A 20,952-nucleotide genomic window follows, 5' to 3' on the forward strand; every position below is an offset into this window, starting at 1 on the left:
GCCTTCCCAGTTCTCTTTTCCTTGTTCCTGCCTAGGTTAAGGTAGAGTCTCCAACAGCCCAGCTTGCTGAGTGACTACTCTCGGTGGACAGATAGCATAGCTGAGAAATAAACATTGCTGCTTTAAATTTAGAAAGAGGTAATAGATAGCTCATTATAAAAAATCTTGATAGTGAAAAAGTAAAAACTCTCAATCATCTCTCTCTACAAAGAAACCTTATTACTATGTGAGTTTCTCCTATTTTTTCTTCATAAATATTTATAATTTTCTCTCTCTTATATAGTATGGCAATATTCAGATAAAACTGGAAATACTTTTGTAAATCCCCCTCCTCTGTAAACTTAATTTAATATTGTGAGCCGAGGAGCAACTTTTGCTTGATGCTTTCTCTAAACTACTCAAGTAAATATAATCTCCTTAATCCCCTGAATTTTGCAAAGTACTATATTGGTTTAAGTACTGCTAGATTCTTAATTTCTTAAGAAAAAATAACATTTCATATACATTTTGTTTAGCCTATAGTTTCTATCTAGACAGGTCACAGAAGAGGCTATCAAGATGGGTAGGAAACATGTGAAAAGGAGCTTGTTTTAGTTTTCCTGGATGCAGAAGCAAATAGCATGCAATGGGTTGGTTGAAACAGTGGGAAATTCTTAGCTCATGGTTTTGAAGCTAAGAGAAAGTCCAAATCAAAGTGTCATCGAGACGATGCTTTCTTCCTGAAGACCGGCATTCTGGGGCTGGCTGCCAGTAATCCTTGAACCCGGGCTCTGGCACACGGCAATGCACGTGGCAGCCTCTCCTGGCCTCTCCCTTCTCTTCTGGGTTCTGATGAATTCCAGCTTCTTCCTTCCCATGGCATTCTCTCTGCGTGTCTGAATTTCATTCTCTTACAAAAGACTCCAGTAACGTGATTAGGACCCATCCTGATTGGGCTGAACCACACCTTAACTGAAATAACCGCATCCAAAAGTCCTACTTACACTGGGTTCACACCCGCAGGAATGGATTAAGTTTAAGAACATATTTTTCTGGGGTACATACAGCTCCAAAACATCACAGTGCTCCATTTCATTAGTACCAGAGAACTGCAAACTAAAACCACAGTGAGATCTCACCACCTACCAAAAAAAAAAAAAAAAAAAAAAAAAAGAAAAGAAAATGGCTAAAATGGAAAAGACAGAAAATACTAAGTGGTGGTGAGGAAGGACACGGAGCAACCAGAATTCTAATGCACTGCTGGCAGAAGTGTAAATTGTTTCAACCAGTTTGCAAAACTGTTTGGCACTAATGACTAAAGCTAAATACGTACTTATCCAATGCAGCAATTTCACGCTATGGTATATATGCAATGGAAATGCACATATATGTTCACCAAAAGACATATTCTAGAATGTCCATAGCAGCATTCTTCAAAATTGCACAAACCAAGAAACCTTTCATATTCCTATCATTAGCTGAATGGTCAAATAAATTTATATAATGGAATACTATAGAGTAATGAGAATGAAGAATTTGCAACTACATGCAACAATGGATCAATAGCATAAATAAAATGTTAATCAAAAGGAGACACAAAAGAACACACTGTATTATTCCATTTATATAAAACACAAAAAAAGAGGTAAAATTAATTTGGTAGAAGTGGGATAGTAGGTACCTTTGGGAACAGGAAGTAACTGGAAAGGAGCAAGGACTGGGTCTGGGGTGTTTCTTGATCTAGTTTCTGATTACGTGTGATCTTTTTTGTGGAAATTCATCTAGCTATACACTTACGACATACGCATTTTTCTTTATATATATTTCAGTAAAAAGTTAAATAAAAGTCTTTGCTTTCTGACTATTGTCTTGCTATGTATTTTTAAACAATTTAAAACTTAAAGTTGCACCCCTTTCTCAGCTGCATTCTGACATTTCCATGGAGTAATGAATGGGTCCAGTGGATGTCTTCTGGTGGACACCCAGAAACTACAGAGCATTAGGTTCAAAGATTAGTTGGGTTATTATTTCAAGGTTGTATCCTCCTTAAATAAAATTCATGATATATATAAACATTGTTGAGGGAGTGTTTTTGTTTCGTTTTTTGCCAACAGGAGATGCCATTTATTTACACCAGCAGCCATGGGGGCAGGAGGGAAAACACATGTTCTGGTTTGCTAACGTTGCTGTTTTGCAAAATACCAGAAATGATTGGCTTTTATAAAGGCAGTTTATTTGGTTACAAACTTATAGTCTTAAGGCCATAATAGTGTCCAAGCTAAGGCATCAGCAATAGTGTACCTTCACTGAAGAATGGCCAGTGGCATCCGGAAAACCTCTGTTAGGTGGGAAGGCATGTGGCTGGTGTCTGCTTGCTCCCAGGTTGTGTTTCAAAATGGCATTCTCCAAAATGTCAGTGTCAGCTTTCAATGGCCGTCTTCAAAATGTCTGTCTCAGCCACAGCAGCAAGCTCCTTCTGTCTGAGCTTATATAGTGCTCCAGTGAACTAAACAAGGCCCATGCTGAATGGGTGGGGCCACACCTCCATGGAAATTATCTGAACAGAGTTATCACCCACAGTTGGGTGGATCACATCTCCATGGAAGCAACCTAATCCAAAGGTTCTAACTTAATCAACACTAATATGTCTACCCCAACAAGACTGCATCAAAGAACATGGCTTTTTCTGGGGGACATAATGTATACAAACCAGTACAACACAGCATTTACAAAGTTAGCTACCTGCAAAGGATGGATTACATATAGAAAAATAAAAATCTCAAGACCACTGGACAGTGTGAGCCCCACCCACCTACCCAGTGCAGCCCCGAAGGAACAAAAAGCCATCGGCCATGAAATTAGTACAGAACCACCCCCACCCCCCAAACACACACACTTGCTCAGACACATGGTAGGACACAGTCTGGACAACACCTAGCTGGGGTGGGAAGGATGGGAATTGAAACCCACACAGCCTGTAGTTAGAGGGAGTGGAGTGGAGAGCTCCTAGCCGCCGTTTAACTACATCCTGTTCAACTATATGGTAGCAGGGAGGGGTTGGTGGTGGGGGTACTCTCTCTCCAAAAGGAAAAGGCTTTGTTCCCTCAGGATCCCTGCAGGGCCAAGCCCACCACTTACCCAGCCTGGGCAGGGCGCTTTGCCCTAAGGGTGGACCAAGGAACAATGGGGAAGTGCATGTGGGCAAACCAGTTCCCAACCTACTTCCCACCACTTCTCTGCCAACCAGAAAGGGGAAAGGGAGAGACCAGAGGGAAAGGGGTGAATTAGGGCCTGAGTTGAAGCTGCTTCAGAAGGGAGAGTCGCCAGTGGCCTTTCATTTAGGGGGGTGTTTAACTCAGAAGAAATCTAACTGAGGAAATGTATACGTTAGATGAGCTAATGTCTAATTTCAGATTACCCAGAAACCAATGAAGAACTGAATCCATTTACTCTCAGTAAAGATGTTATCTCAGTTAGGCCACAGTTAAGTGACTCCTTGGTCTGCTGAGAGAAAGGAAACTCATCTTATCTAATTTGGATCTGTGTGCTTATTGGACAATGAATATCTTTACCTAATAATTCAAAGTGAAATAAAGGGTGAATTACATCAGCTGTAGCCTGCAAGTGGCAGAATTATAGTGATTACTAATCTCAATAAACAAATGGAAACAGAAACTGTCAAAGGACCCGGGATGTACGTTACATTATCCTCAGCCTGGAACAGCATCTACTTCCTGCTCTTACTTCACCTTCATTCTTTAACTACTTTACTGGTTTATTGTCATCATTATTCACAACAGCAATTCTCAGTCCTCTGGTACCTTATTAGACCTTATTGATGTTTCCTGATTTTTTACTCCTGTGTTGATCAATTGTAATTCTTATCCATTTGTTTATGTGGCAACCTACGGGTGTCTTTAGTGGAAAAACATGCTGAGGTTATCACTGAATAAAACCTTCTCGATCAATTTTACAATATTTAGAAACCTTAGAACCTAAGGCGACAGCAGTTTGGGGCCTAATTGATCTCTGGACAGTTAATCTTCTGAAACACACATACACTTAATGTAAGACAAAGTATTTTCAATAAAGAAAAAAAAGGGGGGGAAAGAAAGGAGCCCAAAATAATGAGTAGCTTTGTGCCTCTAATTAATAAAAGCTTTTATTTATTTATTTATATTTTTTTAAGGAGAAAGATGGAATGACAAGGAGAGGGAGAAAGGAACTAGGGGAAAAGAAAAGGAGGAGAAGAAAAGAGAAAATGAATATATATTGCATGATTATCATGTGCTCCATATAGGTAATGCAAAAGCAGCCAGACCAGGGAGTGGAAAAAAGAGACAAAGATTTAAGAGCTATGATTTAATAAGGCTGAAGAATAGAGAGAAGGAAAGAAGAGGCAAAAATATATAATTTTGTATCTGTTATTAATTATATATATATATATATTCCAATTAGGGCTCCAAACTAGAATTATGCATTCCAATATCAATTTTTAAATAATTTATTATCTATTATTCAATCACTAACAGAAATTAGATTTTGGCAACTTCTAATCATAGCTGAAATTTCCTTTAATCTTTGTCTTAAGAAAATAAAATCCAAATTAAGAGTTGATTTCTAATGCCAAAGACAATTAAAAACTCTTGCTCTAGAGGTCTAGAATTATAATATGTTGGAGTTTAATATATTACATTAAAGCTACTGATGTTCATTTCCAGTGTAATAAAAAGGTTTTAGAAAAGGAAATTGTTGGACAGCCCTGCCTGTGTGTAAAATCACAAATCTTAACATCTTGAAATGACTGCATGAAAATGTGTAATAAAATAATGACAGAAATACATAAATAATAGAGGGGGTAAGGGGTATGCAATGGTTTGGGTATTCTTTTTAATTTTAATTTTAATTTTTTTCTTTATTTTGGAGTAATGGAAATGTTCTAAAATTGATTGTGGCAATGAGTGCAAGACTATATGATGATACTGTGAGACACTGATTCTATACTTTGGATGGATTATATAGTATGTGAATATATTGAAATAAAATTGCATTTAAAAAATGACTGCATGAGAGATTGGGAACTTTACTGTAGAACTCAGCTTAGAAACATAGACAGGAAAGGAAGGATTTCTATGAAAATTGCATTGCCATGTAACTTTTAATTTTTTAAATTTCTTTGCTCATAGTTTAAACTGCACTTGTAAGAAGTAGCAGTTCAAGGATTGCTCAAAGGTGGGCAAGCCATTGCATTTACTAAAGTCCCATTATCCTGCTTTTCAAGGAAAGCAGCAAACTTTAAAATTCTAACACAGTTAAGACATAAATCAAGTGACTTCAGTTCACTGAATGTGTTTGATGAGTTGACGACTACAAGAGGAAGGAGGGGAGAAAGGGAGAGAAAGGACACACTGTTTCTGTGAGAGTAGACATAGGGACAATGCGAAGTGATAAACGTGTTGCTGGAAGTAATTTCTGGTGAATGTCAGTATTTTTTTTTTTAAACAATAAGACATCAGTTTGAAAGGAATAGAGGGACTACCAAAGAGTAGTGCAAAATGCCTTTGGAGACTGTGATGTTTTGAAGCCAAATGTACCCCAGAAAAGATCATGCTCTTTTAGTCCATTCCTGTGCATGTAGACCTATTGTGAGTGGGACCTTTTGATTAGGTTATTGCACTTGATGCATGTCCCAGGGTGGGTCTTAATCCTCTTACTGGAGTCCTTTATAAGAGGATAAAAAGACAGAGAGGAGACACAGAAAAAAAGCCCCAGAGAATCTGAGAGAGACACACACAGAAAACAGAGAGGGAGCCCCTGAAGCCAGAAGCTAAAAGCAATGAAACCTGGGAAAGAAGGAGCAGCAGAAGCTGGCCATGTGCCTTCCCATGTGCAGAGACATCCTAGATGCCAGCAGCCTGTCTTCAGAGACCATGTACCATCTTGTTCATGCCTTGAGTTACACATTTTCACAGCCTAAGAACTGCAAAATTGTAAGTTAATAAATCCCCATTGTAAAAGCCAATCAATTTCCGGTATATTGCATTTTGTCAGCTTTAACAAACTGAAAAAAGAGACCTAAGGTTTTGGCACATATCTGATCTCTCCCCAGGCCTGATCCCCTGCATTTATGACCATTATTAGCAACCCCAGATATTTTAGAAACAAAATGCTTTTTAAAAACTTTTGCTTTTCCTCTCTTGCTTCAGAGAACTATGCCTTTCTTGGACACCAACGGATGGTGCTGAGGCCTGCCAGTCATGATTGACAGGGGTGGCACATGATCCAATCCAGGACAAGCTCTCTCTCCCCTGGAAGTTGATTCTTGAGTGGAGATAAACAAGGAAAAGAGGTGGGTGGAGCCAACCACCAACAGCACAACCCTAAAAAGAAGGTGTCCATTCTCACCTTTACTGAGGTTTGGTTTGTCAGCTCTTCCTTCTATCCAACTACATAGTATACTCCCAACAGATCCCTACCTTTTTTGCTTAAGAGTTCATTTTAATGTTTGCAGCCAAATTCATTTACTTATTCAGACCCAACTAGCTCTTCATGAACACAGCGTGCACCTTGGGTGTGCTGTGGTAGAAGAGATGCACTGTGGCAACAGAGAATCCAACAGGGCTCACTACGAATGGATGAAAGGACTCTCATTGGAGTCCTCTGGCAACAGAATATAATTAGATGGTGTTCTGGTTTGCTAATGCTGCTGGGATGCAAAATACCAGAGATGGATTGGCTTTTATAAATGAAAGGACTCTCATTGGAGTCCTCCAGCAATAGAATATAATTAGATGGTGTTCTGGTTTGCTAATGCTGCTGGGATGCAAAATACCAGAGATGGATTGGCTTTTATAAAGGGGGTTTCACTGGTTACACAGTTACAGTCTTAAGGCTATAAAGAGTCCCAAGTAAGGCATCAACAATTGGGTACCTTCACTGGAGAAAGGCCAATGGTGTCCGAAAAACCTCTGTTAGCTGGGAAGGCATGTGGCTGGTGTCTTCTTGCTCCCAGGTCGATTTCAAAATGGTGTTCTCCAAAATGTCAGTGTCAGCTTCCAATGGCAGTCTTCAAAATGTGTCTCTCAGCTGCAGTTAGCAGTGAGCTCCTTCTGTCTGAGCTTTTATAGGGCTCTAGTGAATTATTCAAGGCTCACACTGAATGGCAGGGCCACACCTCCATGGAAATTATCTAATCAGTCACCACCTACAGTTGGGTGGGTCACAGCTCCATGAAAACAACCTAATCAGAAGGTTCCAATCTAATCAACACTAATATGTGTGCCTTCACAAGACTGCATTAAAGAATATGGCTTTTTCTGGGAGACATAATATATGCAAACCAGCACAGATGGTGTCTTAGTTTCCCAGATGCTAAAACAAATACTATACAATGAGTTGGCTTAAACAACAGGACTATTGGCTCATGGTTTTGAGGCTGGGAGAAGAGCAAAACTGAGGTGGCAGCAGGGTGATGCTTTCTCCCCAAAGGCTATGGCATTCTGGGACTGGCTGCTGGTCATCGCTGGGTCCTTGGCTTTTCCATCACATGGCAATTCACATGGTGGCATCTTCTCCTTTCTCTTTCAGGTTCACTTACAGCTTCTGCTCCTCCATGTGGTTTTCTCTCTCTCCGAATTTCATTCTGCTTACATAGGACTGCAGTAATCCAGATTAAAGCCCAACCTTGGAGTTGGCCACACCTTAAATAAAATTAACATCTTCAAAAGGTCCTATTTCCAATGGGTTCACACCCACTGGAATGGATTCGGATTATGTTTTTTTCCTAGGTACATAATTCAGCCTACCATAGATGACAATGTCATATTGGAACCTCCTATTAGCAATGCTAGCTTAAGAGATCAGAATTGTAACAGCACCACCATATTGGCCAACCTAACATCTGAGATATTCTTAAAACATTTTAGGTAATGTCTCTGTTTCCTCCCCATCCTCCACCTCTGCCATCTCTACCCATAACGCTGGGAGTTTGCAACACTCTGTTTTCCATTAATATTCACTTGCTGGATATTCACTTGCTACATACACACTCCTCTAATAAAAGGCAACTGCACAGATCACACATTATATGTAATATTCCCGGATTGCTGGCTGTAGCTCATCATTTTTCCCTCCATGAATCCGAGAAAAGCAGATTAGAACCTCTATGCCATGCCAATGCCATATTAATCTTCCCATGTCCCTTTGATTATACCCTTTCCCTGTTGAAAACCCTCAACAGACTTCTACTACCTGCGAGATAAAGCTTGCGCTCCTCAGTGTGCCATTCAAAACCCCCACAAGCTGGGCCCTGCCTATCCTTCCAGTCTTATTTTCTGCAACTACTGTTACTTGAACTCTCAACTCCACCCCAAGTAATCTACTCCCCTTTCCCTGAGAGGGCTGTGTATGGGTCCTCATTTTAGGACTTTGCTGAAGCCAGTAGGTTGTTCTCTCCCAGCTGAAATGCTCCTCTACCACCTGCCCTGTCCAAAGTCTCACCTAGCATTCAAAGTCTAGCAAAGTTTCTTCCTCCTCCAAAAAGTCTCCATGGATAACTACATGGTACTTCTGTACATCGTGAACTTTTTGTCTTCAACACTTGTAGGCCGTTTCTCCTGACACCACCTCTGTATTAGTCAAGGTTCTCTATGGAAACAGAACCAGCAGGAAATATCCATAAATATGAGATTTTATAAAAGTGTCTCATGCAACTGTGGGGATGCACGGGTCCAAATTCCGCAGGGCAGGCAGCAAGCTGGCAACTCCAATGAAGGTCTTCAATGAATTCTCCAGGAGAGGCTGGCTGGCTGAAGAAGTGAAAGTTCTCTCTTCGCCCTTAAAAGTCTTCAACTGATTGAATTAAATCCAACTGATTGCATTCTCTCATTGTGGAAGACACGCCCTTAGTTGACTGTAGATGTAGTTAGCTACAAATGCAATCAAATGACTGGTGATTTAATAAACCAGCCATGAAATGTCCTTGCAGTAACAGTTAGGCCAGTGCTTGCCTGACTAGACACCTGGGCACCATCACCTGGCCAAGGTGACACATAAACCCAACCATCACAACCCCAAATGCTCAACTCAGTATATGTTCCCAAGCAGATTATAAACTCCTGGAGGGCAGGAACCAAAATTTTATCTTTCTTAACATATCTCATAGCATCTAGAATACTGTGGAACAAAGAACAGTCACTCAATATTTAACTGTAGAACCAGAGAATCCATGAGCCCTTTCCTTGGCTCCCATTGGAAGACAATAATATTTTACTCCAGACAAAGTTGTCCTGAAGGCCTTGGACATCATCAATCTGCAGCCATGTGGCTGGCTGGTAGGGACCGAGAGGAAAGCAGGGCTCAGTCTGAGCTCTCCTAGATTAATTATGTATTTAAGGGATTCATTACTTAGCAAAAATCTATAAAATTTCCTCTTTTATAGATATACCCTAGGCATGCAATAATCCCATTTTTAAACTAAAAACAAAACATTGTAAATAGCTCTCCTATTGTAAATGCTACAGAAAACAGTGTTAATGAAGGCAGCATAAAACTCTGCTTTAAATATCAGAAACACACTCAAAACTGAAACTCTAAAGTGAAAATACAAGTTGGTCAGACAGTTAACAATTTTTCCCTCTATTTTTAAAAGACAATTATAAAATACATAGCTTTTTACTTTTACCTTTTTAATACATAATATTTCAAACTTAACTTCTACTTAGTATTTTCAAGTGGAGATCTTATACTATAAACTTTTATATGATAAAAATGATAATTGAACATATTAAATTCTAGAAATGCATTTTGCTCTCTAAAAATTAGTGATTGCATTCTTGTAATTTTTACTTCCCCTGCACAACCATTTTCAAATCCTTTTTCCACCTAGTGTGACAGTAAACTCCAACTTACTTTATGTCACATTGCCATAAATTTCAAATTATAGGAATTGGGGCTAATTAGGTTTACTCAATATACACATTGCCTCCCCAAAACCTTGTAAGATTTGAATTGCAGTAATAGCTGAAAGCCACCAACCTGAGTCATCTTGTGATTACAGGAAAATTACTTCTTGTCTTTATGAATCATAGCAATTTCCACCTCAGAGAGTGACAGTCGTTCCTCATGACTTTCTCAATGTGTAATGTAAATGAAAAATAGTAGGAGTGCAATCAAATAGTGAAGTCCTTCACATGAGGAATCACTTTGTGTAAGCGTCTGGAGGAAGAATAGGACCCATCAGGAAAAAAAAACACAACAAATATTTAATGAATATTATTTTTACATAAAAATATTGAACCTGCTACAAGGCAGGATGACCTCTTGACTGATGCATAAATTATCCGGCGAAGTAGGGATTAGAAACAACGGTTAATATGCGGAGTGGGTGCCAGAATTATTAGAACAGTTTATAAATCAATTCCCAAGATTTCTGTAAAACATACAGTACTGTCTTCCAAAATTAAATTGAACAATTTCATCTTGGTCCTGGAAAAATTACAAGCATCGAGAGTCCACTCTGAATCCAGCAGCTTAATTAAATGTATACTAACTATTTAAAACAATATTATCCAATGTTATTAAATTATTCCAGTACAATTTGACTGCTCTTGTATTAATACATGTTGTCAGCTACTTTCATGTCACTTTGACAAGAACTTCTGGTTGTTCTTCATTGTTCACGTGTTAATTTTTCTTTTTCATGAGAAAGTGGGTCTGTCATAAAACCCATCAAGAAGTTCTTAGCAAAATAACGCACCTTGTACGCCAACCAGCACCTTGCTGGTAAATGAGGTCCTGGGAGAATCCTGGGGTGGAGCAGAATCTCATCCCATAATATCTCTAGGCCTGAGTCCTCATTTGCAAATGAGGCAACTGGGCCTGAATCTAGGTCACAGTTCTCAAACATTCCCTGCATGTCCATATCCTTTATGTGCACACCTCACTGACAAAAATTGTGCCTCTTGTCACCTACAATGATTCTCAGGAAGGGGAGGTGGGGGAGGGGTATGATGGCCTCCCCTACGTTCTCCCTGCTCCCCACCCCACCCTAATCTTGGTCCCTGTTTCAGAATCACTGATTTGGGTGTGCAAGTTTCCCTCGGTCTTCTGAATTTGCATACACATGTTAACCTCAGTCATTTCTCAGGCCTGTGCAGGGATATGATCTGTGTCACTGAGAGCCACAGAAGTTTCCTCTTACAGGAAAACAGTTTCAGAAGGAAGATTGAAAGTGCTGCTGATCAGAGGATCTCATCTTTCTTCATGAGGATGAAGTTTGTTTGCTGAGCTCCCAGGATGGTCCTGAAACTCAAGCTCTCCACTTGGATTTACCCCTCCGGGCCCTGGCCCAGGTACACCCACCATCAACGGCAAAATTGGCTGCTTATTCACCTTTCTCTCAGGTAGTAGTGGCTTAGTGCATCAGCCCCTCTGAGAAACTATTTACTTGCTAACAGAAGTCTTCAATGCCTTAGTCAGTAAGAGTAACTAATGAGGAAGAATTTTAAATAGCATAGAAGGCGTATGTGAACTACTTGGGGTGGGGGTGGGGGCAGGGAGGATTTTTTTATATGTCCAAATCACACCCCCAAAACATCTATACATATAACTGACTTTCCTTAATTTTACCGAATCATGATCCAAATTTGCCTCTGCCTAAAATGTAGGAATCCTAGGATCTTCTCTAAGTTGCTGGGCAAATAGAAAATAGGGGAGTATCTATCTGAAAAAAAAAAATTGAATTCAGATGAATCCTTTTAATATATCAGCCATATGTATATCTCTTGAGTACTTAGTATTGAAAGAAATGCATTTTTTCTCCCCTTCTTGAATAACTGGAAAGCCATCTTCTAGGGTAAAGGTTACTAATTCAAACCTTATGAAAGTTTGGGGTCAGCCAGGTTAGCCATTGTGTGTGTTTTCCTGGGAAAGGGTCAGCACCTTAAACCAGGACTCAGGGGCAAAGACAAGCTTCTGGGAGAAAAAATAATTTCCATATTAAATTAGAAATCTACATTTATCCATTCAACAAATTTTAACTGAATCCATAGTATGTGTCAGGCACTAGGGATAGATATAAAACAGCCCCGCCCCCTACCCTCCCAACCAGAGACTTAGAATTTAACAAGGGAAACTTACAAAGAACGAAGAAATTAAAATATGGTAGAGCCTTTACCTTGGAAGGGATATATCCTGAGAGCTTCTGAATCCCCAAATTCACGTCTAGCCTTATTTAATTCTAGTAAGTACATAAAATATATATTATTAACACCATTACAGATGACCTTTAGGTCACTCCCAAATATTGAAAACCACTAACGCCAAGGTTCCATATGGGCTGTGCTGAGTGACGTCATCAACGTGTGCGCATGCGCTAGAGGAGCGCACAGGGACGGCCAACAGCCTGCGGTAGGGAGGGGCAGCAAAGGCTCCCGCAAGGGCTGGCATCTAAGCTTAAGTTTAAAAGGTGAACGATCGGACAAGTAAAGGGGGAATGAGTGATTCCAGGCATAGAAAGCAGCATATGCAAAAGCAAAAAGAAGACCGATTACAATATCTTTGATGAACTTCAAGTAAATTAGTAACAACAATAGCAAGATACATATGTGCATGCACACACACACACGCACACATACACACAGACATTATTTACTATCTACCAGGCCCTGTGGTATGCATTTAACATATATTAACCCATTTAATCCTCTCAATAACTACATGAAATAGAAATTACTATTTCCTCCATTTTATGGATAAGAAAACAGAGGCACAGGGAACATAAGAGACTTTCTGAAGGTTACAGAGCTAGTAGGTGGCAGAGCCAGCAATCAAGCCCAGGAAGTTTGACTTCAGCATCCACAGTCTTAGCCAGACACCTGGTGGGAAGGAAGGAGGGACAAGAGGGGCCGAAGGACAGGAGGTGATATAAGAGGCTGGAAGAGTAGGTAGGAGTCAGATCACATAGGGTTTAGCTTAGCATTCTAAGGAACTGGGCTTATCAAAAAGATAATGGGGAACCATTGAGTTATTTCAAAAACTGAAGTGACAAAATTAGAACTAAGTTTTAAAAATCTCTGGCCGCTGTGTAGGCTAGCACTGACTGCGCCGGGTCCACCATGAACACAGAGAAGGAGCCTAGTTCAACACTTTGGGAAAAGGGTGAAATTAAGGATGGTTAGGAGAGGACATTATACAAGATATATCAAAGAGAAAGAATCAAATCAATAGGACTTGGTGATTGATGAAGTTAGGGTAAAGAGCATCCTGATAATGAAGCAGTGATAATAATAAGGCTGATACAGTAAGATGGACCACTACCATCCTAAAATAAAGTGGAAGGGAAAATGAAATGTAAACAAAAGTAAACTTTGAAGTTCTGAGAAATACTTCCTTTGGAATGCATGTGAATACACCCAAAAGTTACTTCAGATCCATGAACCTGCAGGAAATGGGATATAAGAAGGAAGAGATGTTGGCATCCAATTTTGAAATGCCATAGTGATCAGTGACACATTATATTTTGTATTATGGTTATTTTGTATTATGTACACATTGTATTTTGTATTATAGTATCAATTAGTTATGTCATTTTCATTACTTATGTTCTGTAATTGATTGTAGATAATTTCCAGATAGGGGCAATGTATCTTAATGTATATCTTATCTTTGCTTGGCACAGCAATTTACACAATGCTCAATAAATGTCTTCTGTATAAATATTTGAAGAAAGGAATAGACAAATAAGAAAGATGGCATGATGGTTAAGTTCATGTGTCAATTTGGCCAGGTTATGGTGTCCAGTTGTTTGGTCAACCAAGCACTGGTCTGATTGTTACTGAGGATATTTCGTGGACTTAAATCATCAGCAAGTTGATTGCATCTATGGCTGATTGCATCTACAGTTAACTGAGAAGACTGCCTTCAACAATGAGAGACGTTTCATCTGATCAGTTGAAGGTTTTAAAAGGAGAAGTTATGACTTCAGCAGTCAGAAGAGAGAATTTCCATCTCTACTTCAGCCAACCAGTTCTCCTGGGGAGTTCAGCAAGGACCTTCACCAGAGTTCCCAGTTTATAGCCGGCTCCACAGAATATGGACTCACCCATCCCCACAGTCATATGAGGCAATTCTTATAAAATCTCCTAATATTTATAGTTATCTCCTGTTGACTCGGTTTCATAGTGAACCCTGACTAATACAGATTTTGGTACCAGGAGAGTGGGGTGCTGCTGTTGCAAATATGAAAAATGTGGAAATGACTTTGGAATTGGGTAATGGCTAGAGGCTGCAAGAATTGTGAGCAGCTTGACAGAAAATGCCTAGATTGCTTTGAAGAGATTGTTGGTAGAAATATGGATGCTGAAGTACTTCCATTGAGGCCTCAGAAGAAAATGATGAACTGTGCAACTGGAAACTGGAGGAAAGGCAATCCTTGTTTTAAAGCGGCAGAAAACTTGGCAAAATTGAGTTCTGATGTCAGATGGAAGGCAGAATTTGAGAGAGATGAACTTGGATATTTGGCTGAGGAGATTTCCAAGATAAATGTGGAGAATGTAGCCTGATTTCTCCTTGCAGCTTAGAGTAAAATGTGAGAGGAAAGCGATAAGCTGAGAACTGAACTCCTGAGCACAAAGAAACCAGAAACTGATGGTTTGGAAAATTCTGAGCTTATGGAAAATGAGTTCCCAGAGAATAGTGCTCCATGCAGGGTTTAACTGAACATGGAGCCAGTCACCAGTCAAGATTGGAGGTGCAGTTATCCAGGAAGGATCTGTGGAAAGTTCTTTTGTCTGACGGTTGGGACCTCTGTGTACTACATGCAAAACTGGCAAATTTTTTGTGAGATCTCATGAATGGAACCCAGAAGGGAAGGAAGAGACCAGGAGATGCTGCCATGTGTCTTGTCATGTGGCAGAGAAGCCAATGATCACCGGCAGCCGGTCTTTGGGAAGAAAGCGTCCCCTTGATGAGGCTGTGATTTGAATATCTTCCTGGCCTCAAAACTATATGCGAATAACTTCCTATTGTTTAAGCCAACCCATTTCATGGTATTTGCTAGAGCAGCCTAAGAAACTAAAACAGATGGCGAGTGGGTAGAAGGTACTGCCTTTCACCATGAGAAGGAATACAGAGGAGGTATAGGGTTCAGGCTCAGACATAATGTTTTTGTGCTATATGAAGGACAACAAAGTAAGATGGATAAAAAGCTCAGGAGATTAGGCTGGATAAGAGATCATTTGAAAATCATCATTCTCCAAAGACACAGTAGTTAGGTCATGTGAGCGGATTAAATCAAAAGAGATTGTACAGAGTAAGGAAGGCAATGAAGTTGAACGCCAAGGATCACCAACATTTAACTCCAATAAATATTAGTATTAGAGGAAAGGCTAACCATGTGCTATTACAGTACTGTCATAATTAAATTTAATTCAAGATACACTGAGCACCTGCTATGCAACAAATCCTAAACAGCTGCTTTGGTAACTATGAGACGAGTAAAGGATGGGTGGAAGCTAGTCTAAAGAAGCTACAGGCTAATACAAAAGTAAGGCAGACAGCAGCTGAAATTAGGGAGCAAGCATATGATCTATTGATAAAAATGAAAAGCATAGATAGAAAACAATATTAGCTTTTGCAATTTGGAGTGACACTTGACTCTGAGTGTAACTCCCTGTAAATAATTAGGCAAGTGAAAGAGGGTTCCAATATTCCCCACTTGCCACAGAACTCACCAAAGAGATTACAGAGTAAACGGCAGAAAAAGCAACAAATGGCATTTCTAATTGAAATCCTATGAGCTGAGCAGACTCAGGGATTCAAAACAGTGAAATATGCAGCACTGGGAGAAGATCTTCATAATCCCAACAGGGCTATAAGGTTACTCCTGAGTAAACATAGGATGAAAGAAAGTGGACAAAATGAGGGGAAAATATTTTAAGGGAAAGAGATCAAATATTCCCAAGAATACTTTGTTTTTCTTGAAAATTGTCAAGGATCACTGTATCTAAACTTCATTTAGGAGTAGAATATTATCGGGTAAGGGGTTTGTATGTGTGTGGGCAGGGGGGGTGGTGGTTACAGGAGGAAAATACAGAAAGTGGGAAAAACGAAGAGGAAGCATAATATTGGTTATGACATCTGTTATCAATGCTTGTTCCTGACATGACTAGACCATATTCACTGTGACTATATTACAATTCATTTTTATTTTGAGACTAGAGAATGCCAGAAAAGAACAAGAAAATCAAATATATGATTTTTTAAAAAAAAGAAAGAAAATATAACACCCAGCTACCCCCAGGCTTTTGCTATTGGGGTCAATTTAACAAATTGACTGGGTTAAGATAAAAGTACTAGGATTCTCGGAATAGCAGCTTGGAAGAAAATTGTTCTGATATCAGGAAAGTCATTACCAGGGGAGAAGCAGAATATATCAACCTCTTACCTCTCAGGAAAGAAGGTTTGACAGGATGGGTCTTGATGAATTCCAAAGTTATTTTACTGGCAGAAGACTGACCAAGAAAGAGCTTTTATATGAAGACAGTGGTAGTCAACTATAAAACAGTCATGTGATGATTTTCTAAGGATTGAATTAAAGGGGGAAATATGAGGATGAATTATGTACGTGTACTTTATAAAATACATTTATAACATGATTGACCCACAATAGGTATCCATGGGGTTATTATACACATAAATAAGTAAAATCTGATTATGTATTTGAGGTTCAGGAAGGTGCATACAAAGTTCAGTGAGATCTGGACTGTTGAGTATTGTATGCTGCAGTTCCCACCTCCATCTCATTCTTCTCTGTGTCTCCTCAACATCCCCCTTGCCTCAGCATTGATTAGGCTCTTACCTGGCCCAGGAGCTCCCAGTCTTGTGAATTTCACAGAACATCAAAATTTCAAAGGGACATTAGGAGAACCAGCAGGACCAGCTGATTTTTTTTATTTGAAGGATAGGACTCAAAAAAAAAAAAAAAACAAAAAAAAAAACCTATTATTTAGCACCATCAAACTGCAGAAATGAATAGACAACTTAACCCCCACAAAAGATGGAAGGCCATAATTTCCAACTAAAGGAAAGTCCTTTCAAATTGAATAAAATTTAGCTTCATGGAAAACTTTCTCAACCATCTTTAATATTCTCATTTCACTAGAATTTGGTGAAAACACTGCCACAAACTTACACTGGAATAAGGAATCGAGCTTAGGGGACTAGATTAATATAATGGTCTCCAAACCAACCATAGTTCCCACCTTCACAATTCTGTGCCCTGGAATTCATCCTCCACCTTTCCTTCATACTGGTGTCGTGCTTCCACTGTGTTGCACTTACAAAGTCCAATCGCCTTCGCATATCACGTAAAGCCCTCCCTCCCCAGCCCAGCCTCCAGCCTCTTCCTTTGGGATGTTCCACCCCCATTCCATGCCTTAGGCTCCACCAGTGCTGCTCAAAGGAGGCAGTCGGCAAACTGTGTGTTATTAATTCTCAGCAACATAAGAACTCTGCACCAGAATGTAAATCCATGCACTGCTTCTTTTATCCAGAAACTTTTACTGGGATCAAAGATGAGAGCTTCAGCTTAGTGACTCAGTTGATTCACATTCTGACACAAGCTCCTCATCTAGTACCACGTTCTACCTTCAAGATGTGCGATTCTCTGAAAGCTTGAGACATTCGATGTCTACATGCTTTTCACTCATCTGTTCCCTTTGCCTGGAATTTTCTTTCTCCTTTAGACCACCTGACAAACATGGTTACCTTTGAAGGCTCAGCTTTTGTCTAATTATCTATGAAGCCTTTTCTGCCCCCCAAGCAGAGTTCACCATTGCTCCCTTGTACCTCCACAGTATCATCAGATACACTTCAGTACTAAGGGGAGCCAATGTTTGGTTCATTTTGGCTGCCTAAACATCCAACCATATCTTCTATTAGGGACACCCTACAGAGGCAGGGCCTTCCCTGTCACAACAGACACTGGAGCAGGGAGATGGGTCTGCTCCCTGTCCCCTGGTGGGGAGGGCCTGGTCATATGACCTGGACTCAGTCAATCAGAAACTCTCACCCCAGAACCCAAGTCAAGTCATTCAGAGGCAAAGAGACTGTGATGGTTGGTGTCCAGCAGTGACCACAACCCAAGACAATGGCAGCCAAGTCCCAGGCATACCATTCCTACTGAAGGGCAGTCCTTCCCCTTTCTGCTCTCCTCCTTCTCAGGCTGTCTTGGCTTTTGCCCATTTTCTAGCTGAGGCTTTCTTGTTTCTGTGGAACCCCCAAAGTATTGCAGAAAATATTTTTCTCTGCTTAAGATGGTCAGAGTTCACACCTGTTACTTGCAATTAAGAACTCTGACTAATTAAAAAAAAAAGTACTGGTAGTTGTTGAAGTCCACAGTCATTCAGAGAACCATGAAGATTCTGAGATTGAATATTGTGATGGTTAGGTTCACATGTCAGTTTGACCAGGTGATGGTGCCCAGGTGTCTGGTCAAGCAAGCACTGGCCTAACCGTTACTGCAAGGACATTTGTAGCTGGTTAATAAACCAGAAGGCTGGTTTATTAAATCTTCAGTCAATTGACTGCACCTGTGACTGATTATATCAATGAAGGGCGTGTCTTCCGCAATGAGAGAATTCAATCAGCTGGATTTAATCCAATTGTAACAGTGACTTTTTAAATATGATCTTAAAACTATAAGCAAGCAAGAAATTGTAAAGTAGCCTTAAAATACAACCTTCAAAGCTGGAAACAGGCTATAATGGGAGCTCTTATTCCCACAAAGGAGCAATTTATAAATGTAAGGTCTGCAAACAGATGTAAATGCAAAGTTTGCACCTTTCACAGGTGTCACCAAACTCCTGAAGAAAACAGGAAAACAGGAGATAACAAATTACTGAAGTTCTCCAAACCTGCTACATGTAAACTAAAATAATTGACTCCTTTTGTCTCTCATGGGTTTAGCCAATTAAAGAATCACTGGGAGATTGCCCCAAACCACCCAGATAGAAGGGCCTTTTGTCTATCACTCCTGTTGCATGTTGATTGAATGATTCTCTCTCTTTGTCTCTGAACCTGGGTTTAAAACCCAATTGAAGAAATACTTTGGGGATGCAGATTTGGGAAAGCTTCCCGTCTTCCCTCCAGCGAAAATTAAACCATCTTTTCCTCTTCAGCTGGATTTGGTATGACTTCTATTGGCCGGGCCAAGCAACAAACCCAGATTTGGGAAGTGCTCCTTCTTCATGATCAGTTGAAGACTTTTAAGGGAGAAGAGAAAGAACCTTCACTTCTTTTTTGGCTAGCCAGCATCTCCTGAGGAGTTCACTGAACATCTTCATCATAGCTGCCAGTTCGCTGCCGGCCCTACGGCATTTGGACTTGTGCATCCCCACAGTTGCGTGAGACACTTCTATAAAATATCATATTTACAAATATTCCCTGTTGGTTCTGTTTCCCTAGAGAACACTGACTAATACAATTATCATGCCTGCCTGGGAGAGAAGGTCACCAAAGCATCATCAGTATTCCAGAATGGGAAGCTAGCAGCCAAAGGCAGACAGTGTCAAAAAGCTAATTACATTATTTATCTGTGGCCAAATAGGAAAAGGCTTTGGGGGCAACCCTGCTCTTGCCAGAGGACAGTGTGACAAGCATTAGGAATCTGAGAAGGGAGATAAGGCATTTGAATAGCTTAAAAAAGGAAGACAGACTCAAATCATTCAAGTCTGAACTCAAGACACAAACTTGATTCTCTTATCTCTTGAAGCTGCAGGGCGAAGGCAGCTGAAAAATAAACTCATGGGTTGCTGAATTACTTGAATTCATAGCCTCACCAAGTATTTTATGTGAAAGCCAGAGCATTGCCCAGGGGAAAAAAACTGGACTCTGAGAACAGGAATAAGGATTTATGGCTGCAGCACCTTCTCCCTTGCCTGATAAGGACACTCCTTATTTGCTTGTAGGCCCTACAATCCCCCACCATGGGGAGTTTCTTTTAAGAGGGAGCCCTGTCCATTCCACACCACCATTCCTCCACCTCTCACAGTCTCCAGGTCTGTAACTAGTCACCTTCCTGCATGCCCCAGGGAGACAATTAGACAGATAAACCCAGAAGGTTCACACACCATAAGAAATCCAGACTGTTTAATTCAGATTCTGAAGGAGACTGGCCAAAGAGAGGAACTATAATTTTAGATTGAACCCTGAGTTTATCAATATGGTATGATTTCCAGAGATTCTGAATTTGATGTGCCAACCTGAGCAAATGAAGGTGGTTCTAGGAGCTTGCTCATCTGGTACATCAAAAGGTGGACTCAGTGGTAAGCCAAGCAAAAAGCTGAGATGCCGTAAGTTTCTTGGGCAAAGATCAGACAACATCGGGAAAGATGGTCTATTCATTCCATGTGGTAGCTATTGGATTGTCTGGATATTCAGTGACATGGAAACATGTTTGGGGAAGAGTTCCACTGAGGAACTTCTTTGAATTGCTCACAGTGGGAGACTATTTTCAGTGAGAGAAAAAAAGATGGTCAAGATGACTTCCTTCCCCAAAACTCCCGTGTTTGCTCCTTTTGGGTCATGAACCAAGTGACCACGTTGGCAACACATGGGCTCACTAACATGGTTTTCCTCTCCCCAGGCTGATCTTGCTACCACCAGAGCTGAGTCTACCAGCAGAAGTAATCAATCTTGGTCCATGGTATTACGTTATACTTCAGGGGACCCAGCCATTTCTGAAGCTGATTGTATGGGGATACTTACAATATCTGAGATACTTACAATATCTGAGATGGGGATACTTTCTGTCTCAGAGGGGGCAGCAACTGAAGGAGGATTCAATGAAGCAGACATTGGATCTGGATTTGGATTTTCTTTCTTTGCTTAACATGCTTCTGCAAGCAACACCCTTGGCTATCAATGCCCCCAGGAGGCTCTGTTGCCTCCAGGCTTCCATTGGGATTTGGCCAA

At 40.3% G+C, this 20,952-nt stretch overlaps 1 protein-coding gene across 13 annotated transcripts in view; it reads right to left on the reverse strand.

Annotated features, from left to right (window-relative positions):
* Nucleotides 1-20,952, reverse strand: part of TRMT9B (tRNA methyltransferase 9B (putative)) — a 76,490-nt gene that overhangs the window by 24,948 nt on the left and 30,590 nt on the right. For 8 of the 13 annotated variants that reach the window (XR_005216032.1, XM_037831266.1, XM_037831271.1 and 5 more), the window contains 2 exons: nucleotides 16,424-16,558; nucleotides 10,015-10,194 (listed from right to left, as the gene is read on the reverse strand). The exons of 1 other annotated variant lie outside the window; for it this stretch is intronic. The gene's annotated coding sequence lies outside the window, so the exon portion shown is untranslated. Of the gene's footprint in view, nucleotides 1-10,014; nucleotides 10,195-16,423; nucleotides 16,559-16,837; nucleotides 16,946-20,952 lie in introns of all 13 variants that reach the window. 4 more of the 13 variants (XM_037831269.1, XM_037831268.1, XM_037831264.1 and 1 more) reach the window with 2 other exon arrangements.

Source organism: Choloepus didactylus, chromosome 3 (genome assembly GCF_015220235.1).
Source record: "Choloepus didactylus isolate mChoDid1 chromosome 3, mChoDid1.pri, whole genome shotgun sequence".
NCBI classification, from domain to species: domain Eukaryota; kingdom Metazoa; phylum Chordata; class Mammalia; order Pilosa; family Megalonychidae; genus Choloepus; species Choloepus didactylus.